Genomic DNA, 6386 nt, shown 5'->3' with positions numbered 1-6386 from the left:
ATGAACAGGGACTATCTTTCCACTTGTTTGTGTCATCGTCAATATCTTTCATCAATGTTTAAAAATTTTCAGAGTATAGGTCTTTCACCTCTTGGGTTATGTTTATCCCTAAGTAGTTTATTATCTTTGGTGCAATTGTAAATGGGATTGCTTTCTTAATTCTCTGTTATTTCATTATTAGTATACAAAAATGCCACAGATTTTTGCATCCTGCAACTTACTGAATTCATTTATTGGTTCTAGCAGTTTTTTGGTGGAGACTTTAGAATTTTCTATGTATAGTATCTGTTAACCGCAAATGGTGAAAGTTTTATTTCTTCCTTACCAATATGGATCCCTTTTATTCCTTCCCCTTGTCTGATTGCTATGCCTTAGACTTCCAGTACATTGTTAAGTAATAGTAGTGAGAATTGACATCCCTGTCTTGTTTCTAATGTTGGAGACATGCTCTCATTTTTTCCCCATTGAGTATGATGTTATCTGTGGGTTTTTTTTATATAAGGCCTTTATTATGTTGAGGTGTGTTCCCTCTAATCCTACCTTGTTGAGAGTTCTTATAATGAATGGATGTTATACTTTGTCAAATGTTCTTTCTGCATCTATGAAACAATCATATGGTTTTTATCCCTTCTTTTATTGATGTGATGTAGCATATTGATTGACTTGCAAATATTGAACCACCCTTGCATTCCAGGGATAATCCCAGTTGATTGTGATGAGTGATTTTTTTTAATGTATTGTTGAATTCAGTTAGCTAATATTTTGTTGAGGATTTCTGAATCTATGTTCATCAGAGATATTGGCCTATAGTTCTCTTTTTTGTAGTGCCTTTATTTGGTTTTAATGTCAGGCTAATAATGGCTTCATAGAATGAATTAGGAAGTTTTCCTTCCTTTTTTATTTTGTGGAATATATTGAGAAGAATAGATATTAACTCTTCTTTGAATGTTTGGTAGAATTCACCTGTGAAGCCACCTAGTCATGGACATGGACTTATTTTCTGGGATTTTTTTATTTCTGATTTGATATCACTGCTGGTAATTGATCTGTTCAAGTTTTCTATTTCTTCCTGTTTCAGTTTTGTGAGGTTAGATGATTCTAGGAAATTACCTATCTCTTCTAGATTGCCCAATTTGTTGGCATATAATTTTTCATAATATTCTTTTATAATCCTTTGTATTTCTCTAGTGTTTGGTAGTCATTCCTCCTCTTTCATTTCTGATTTTGAGTTCTCTTTCTCTCTCTCATTTTTATTTTGATTTTTGTTTTTTTTTTTAATGAGTCAGGCTAAAGGTTTATTGATTTTGTTGATCCTTTTGAAGAACCAGATGTTGGTTTCATTGATCTGTTCTATTGTTGTTTTGGTTTCTATTTGGTTTCTTTCTGATCACTGTTATTTTGTAACATGCATCAGGATAAGAGGAATGTTATTATCTATATAAAATAGTTTTGATGTTTTTGCCCTCACTTCTTCATGAGTGGAGAAGTGAGGGCAAGGAGAGCCAAAATGGTCAGGGAACCTTACCTTTCTTTCCCATCTGCAGAATTTGGATGCCTGTGATGGTGCACAGCAGACCTCAGCAACTGACTGCCTTACCTGACCTACAGTCTTGTTTTGTTAAGAGGATGGAGCTAGTGTGTCAGTGTATCAGAGTTTCAGCTTGGAAAGATGAAAATATTCTGGAAATGATGAGGGTTGTACAACAATGTGAGTATAGTTAATACTACCTAGTTGTACAGTTAAAATGCTAAAATGATGGGGTGCCTGGGTGGCTCAGTCAGTTAAGCATCTGACTCTTGATTTCACCTCAGGTCATGATCTCAGGAGAACTCAATGGGGAGCCTGCTTCTCTCCCTCTTCCTCTCCCTCCCCCCTCACTTAGTGCACTTAGGTGCACTCAGGTGCACACACACACACACACACACACACACACTCTCTCTCTCAAAATAAATCTTTTAAAAGATAAATAAGATATTTTTAAAAACACTAAAATGGTGCTGTGAAATGTGTAAATCTGGCAAGTCACTGACCTGTACCCCTGGGGGTAAAAACATCTTATATGTTTATTAAGAGATTAAAAAAAAAAAACACTAAAATTGTAAGTACGTTATGTATATTCTACCCAAACAAAAACTTTTTAAAGGAATTATAAACATAAGGAGTAAGGGATGACATGAAAAATATTTCTTTTTTTTTAAAGATTTTATTTATTTATTTGACAGACAGAAATCACAAGTAGGCAGAGAAGCAGGCACAGCAGAGAGCCTGATGCGGGGACTGATTCCAGGACCCGGGGATCATGACCCGAGCTGAAGGCAGAGACTTTAACCCACTGAGCCTCCCAGATGCCCCAACATTTTTATATATGTCTTATATAAAAAAGCATAATGTAAAATTATTTCTATACTAGCATTGAAAGAAGGTAAAATTTAGGCAAATGAAAAAGGATTAGAAAGGATCATGGATAATTAAAGGTACAATATTTTAGGACCATGGGATTATGTATGAATATCTTCTTTCTTTAATTTAAAATTTTAATAATGTTGGCACAATGTTTTTTATTTCATTTAACATAAAAGTGACTATCCTCTTACTCCTCTCCCCTAAATGCTGAATTTGAATAAAGGAATGTATATAAATAAGCTTAAAATACTCAGAAACACCTCCTTTTGCCACGAGGGCTCATGTCAGTCTGGAGCAAGTCTGGAAATGCTTGAAGAGAAACAGAAAAAAATTCTCACTTGGGCACGTCCCTGGTCTATTCTCACTGTTGATTTCTGCCTAATAGAATGGCTTTCTATAACTCTTCTTTACTTGGTATTTTCCAGAGTGTACTAAAAATCACCTTGGCACATTACTTCCTCTATCAGGAGCAGAATCAATCAGAATGAATGCCTCCAGGGGTCCTGGTATTTATGACCCTAGATCTTTCCTTGGGTTACTTGTGCCAAGTAAGGTGGGAAGTAGCTATAGCACATTATATATAGTTCAAGGAAAGAAGTGAACCTTATTTGACCACTTAGTATTGACCACATGCCAGATTCTGGATCAGGCATTCTACTCTCAAAGCAAAGATAGGTATCTTTATTTCTATTTCAAAGGTGAGAAACTTGAGGTTTAACGGATTAAGGAACTTGCTAGTGGCTTACAATTCTGGCAATATGAAGAAAGAGGTAAACTACCTGAAAGTCCTCCACTCTCACACCCTGGAAATGTTATATATATTTATGACCAGAAAGATAACATTTTAAAAGCATATATGAATTCACAAGAAAAGGGAAGAAATAGACAAACATCAGCAACAAGAGAAAGGTATGAAGCAGAGTAGTGAGAAGAATAAGTAGTGAGAACAGAGTCTGTGGCTTCCTGAGGAAAATGCCAGAACCCAATAACTTGGCATTGGGATTTTACCACCTTGTGAGAAATGAAGATGAGTTCTTGGTCCTGCAAAGAATAGAAGTTAGAACTGAGGCCCATACACACAGCCAGGGTCATCTACAAGCAGAAGCTCAGTAAAAGGGTAAACTAGGAAAAAATAATAATAATTCGCCCACCAGCACCAAATGACAACAAAGAATGTCCCTGTTTTTGCTTGGAATCTAAGTAAGGAGGAGAAAAAAAAGAAAATAGTTTCAGTTGAGAATATGAAAACCTGGAGCTTTATTTCATGAGGACATGCATTTCATCTTCTCTTGGTTACTCCTTTTTGGTTACTCTCATGGTCTCAGAAACTCCAGGCCAAGAAACTCTTCTAATAATTGATCCCAATCCAGTAATACCTCACTTAATTCTGAAAGAATTAAATGGAAAACTTCTTTGGCAGGAGGCCAATCCAGGCCACAAAGATTTCTCTCAGAAAAAACAAGCAAGTCTAGTCAGTGATGAGCTCACAATCACAGCTTTAAAAGTACATAAGGTGGATGGAACTAAAGTATATCATGCTAAGTGAAATAATTCAGTCAGAGAAAGACAAATATATGATTTCACTCAGATGTGGAATTTAAGAGACAAAAAAGATATTGGGAAAGGAGAGAGGGAAGCAAACTTTAAGGGACTTTTAACTACAGAGAGCAAACTGAGGGCTGCTGGAGGAAGGTAGGTGGAGTTGGGCTAAATGGGTGATGGGGATTAAGGAAGACATTTGTGATGAATGCTGTGCGTGATACGCAAGTGATGAATCATGAAATTCTACTCTTGAAACCAACATTACACTGTATGTTAGCTAACTAGTATTTAAATTAAAAATTGGAAGGAAAAATAATTTTTACTATGCCAATAATTCCAATAAAATTCTAATAAAAACATATTTGTAGGGATGCCTGGGTGGTTCCATCAGTTAAGCATTTGACTCTTGATTTTGACTCTGCCAATGATCTCAGGGTCATGAGATGGAGCCTCTCATCAGGCTCTGCGCTGGCCTGGAGCCTCCTTAAGATTCTCTCTTCCTCTCCCCTTGCTCCTCCCCTACCCCCCAACTCTTGCATGCACTCCCACACTCTCCCTCTCTCAAAAGATATAAAATAATAGAGACACCTGGGTGGCACAGTACAGTGAGCATCTGACTCTTGGTTTCATCTCAGGTCGTGATCTCAGGGTCTTAAGATTGAGCTCCATCTCAGGTCAGGCTCTACGTGGAGTCCGCTTGAAGATTCTCTCTCTCTGCCCCTCCTCTGCTCTCTTATCTCTCTAAGAGAAATGAATAAATCTTTTAAAAAACTTGTAACAAAAAGTAATAAAATATAAAAACATGTAAGGAAAAAAAGATCACCATGTGCACAAGTCAGCAGACACAGTAAATACCAGGGTTTGAGCCCTAAAAACTTAGAGACAATGGAATTGAAACGTAAGAGATATGACATAGTATATTTAAATTGATGAATGAAGAAATAAACCCAAAGAAAAGGGTATCACTATGAAAAACAATGGGTAGATATCTTAAAGTAGAATTTCTAGAAATAAAAAAATGAAAAATATAAAAATAAAAAAAATAAAATAAAATAAATTTTTTTTAAAGAAAAAGTATTGTGAATCGTGGATGGGCCAAATAACTTATTAGACACCTGAAAAGAGAACAAGTCAGCTGGACGATAGATATGATCCATCCCCTGAGAGGGGCCATTGCTTGTACACAGGGAAGGTGATCCTTACTCTGCAGGCCGAGCCGACCATGGGGCCTGACTAGCACCACCAAGCCTGAATGAAAACCCATGTTCATGTTCATGTGTTGTTAATGAAGATGTTAATGTTGTTAATGAAGAACATCAACTTGGCTCTAGTTTGGGGCCATTTGGTTACTAGAGAACTTTTGGATATTGCACTAAGAGTTTTCATTCTAGCGGGCTCACTAATTTGCTGGGTGGATTTATTACTTGAAATTGGGACAATTATTAATCACCTTGGGAAAATGTTCTTGGTCCCCTTGCTGGTGAAATCCCTATCAACATCCTATATATTAGTTTGACCTCTGCATATCTTACTCCAGTTTCACTTATTTATATGATAATTTCAAAGATGTAATATTGGTTGCTACCATTTTTATGTCAGATATTGCATTCTTCCAACTCTGAGAACACTTTCTAAGTATTTCAATCCTTGCTGTGTCACTGCTAAATGAAAACGAACATGCATCATTAAAGTAAACACAGCAGTCCAGTTAATCTTGGCGGTTTCTTTGGCAGCTCTGGTTTTCAATCACGCTGACAGTATTTATCTCTAGATACTGTGGTGTTTCATATTTTGCAACACAGCTGCCTCAGCTTATAGTTACCATCATGCCCAGAGTGCTGGTCAGGGGGAAAATGTAGATCAAAGTCATCCATCATCATTAGGAAGGAAGTGGTATAACCCCTGGCCCCAGGCCCACTTGGAAATCTACAGGAATTTGCCATTTTAGTGTTCAGCCTGAAAAAGGACCTGTCGGAACAAACCATGTCATCAAAATTAAAGTACTGCATATTGAAAATAAGCTTCATCATGACGATGTGCAGAATTTTCATGTATTTTTTTTAAAGATTTCATTATTTATTTGACAGAGAGAGGGAACACAGCAGCGGGAGCAGGAGAGGAGACGCAGTCTTCCTGCTGAACAGGGAGCTCAATGTGGGGCTCAATCCCAGGACCCTGGGATCATGAACTGAGCCAAAGGCAGATGCTTAACTACTAAGCCACCCAGGCACCCTTCATGTATTCTTTTTTAAAGATTTTATTCATTTATTTGAGGGTGGGGGTAGAGAGAGATCACAAGCATGCGGGAGGTATAGAGAGAGAAGCAGACTCCCTGTTGATCAGGGAGCCGGATGAGGAACTTGATCCCAGGACCCTGGGATCATGACCTGAGCCAAAGACAGAAGCTTAACCAACTGAGCTACCCAGGCACATGTGATGG

The 6386-nt window shown here is 37.3% G+C and overlaps 1 pseudogene; it reads left to right on the top strand.

Annotated features, from left to right (window-relative positions):
* Positions 1-5243: 5243 nt before the first annotated feature.
* On the top strand, positions 5244-5894 carry LOC132018616 (cardiolipin synthase (CMP-forming)-like; annotated as a pseudogene).
* Positions 5895-6386: the final 492 nt, after the last annotated feature.

Source organism: Mustela nigripes, chromosome 1 (genome assembly GCF_022355385.1).
Source record: "Mustela nigripes isolate SB6536 chromosome 1, MUSNIG.SB6536, whole genome shotgun sequence".
NCBI lineage: Eukaryota > Metazoa > Chordata > Mammalia > Carnivora > Mustelidae > Mustela > Mustela nigripes.
The sequence above is the reverse complement of the archived record's forward strand: the minus strand, read 5'-3'. Positions and strand labels throughout refer to the sequence as shown.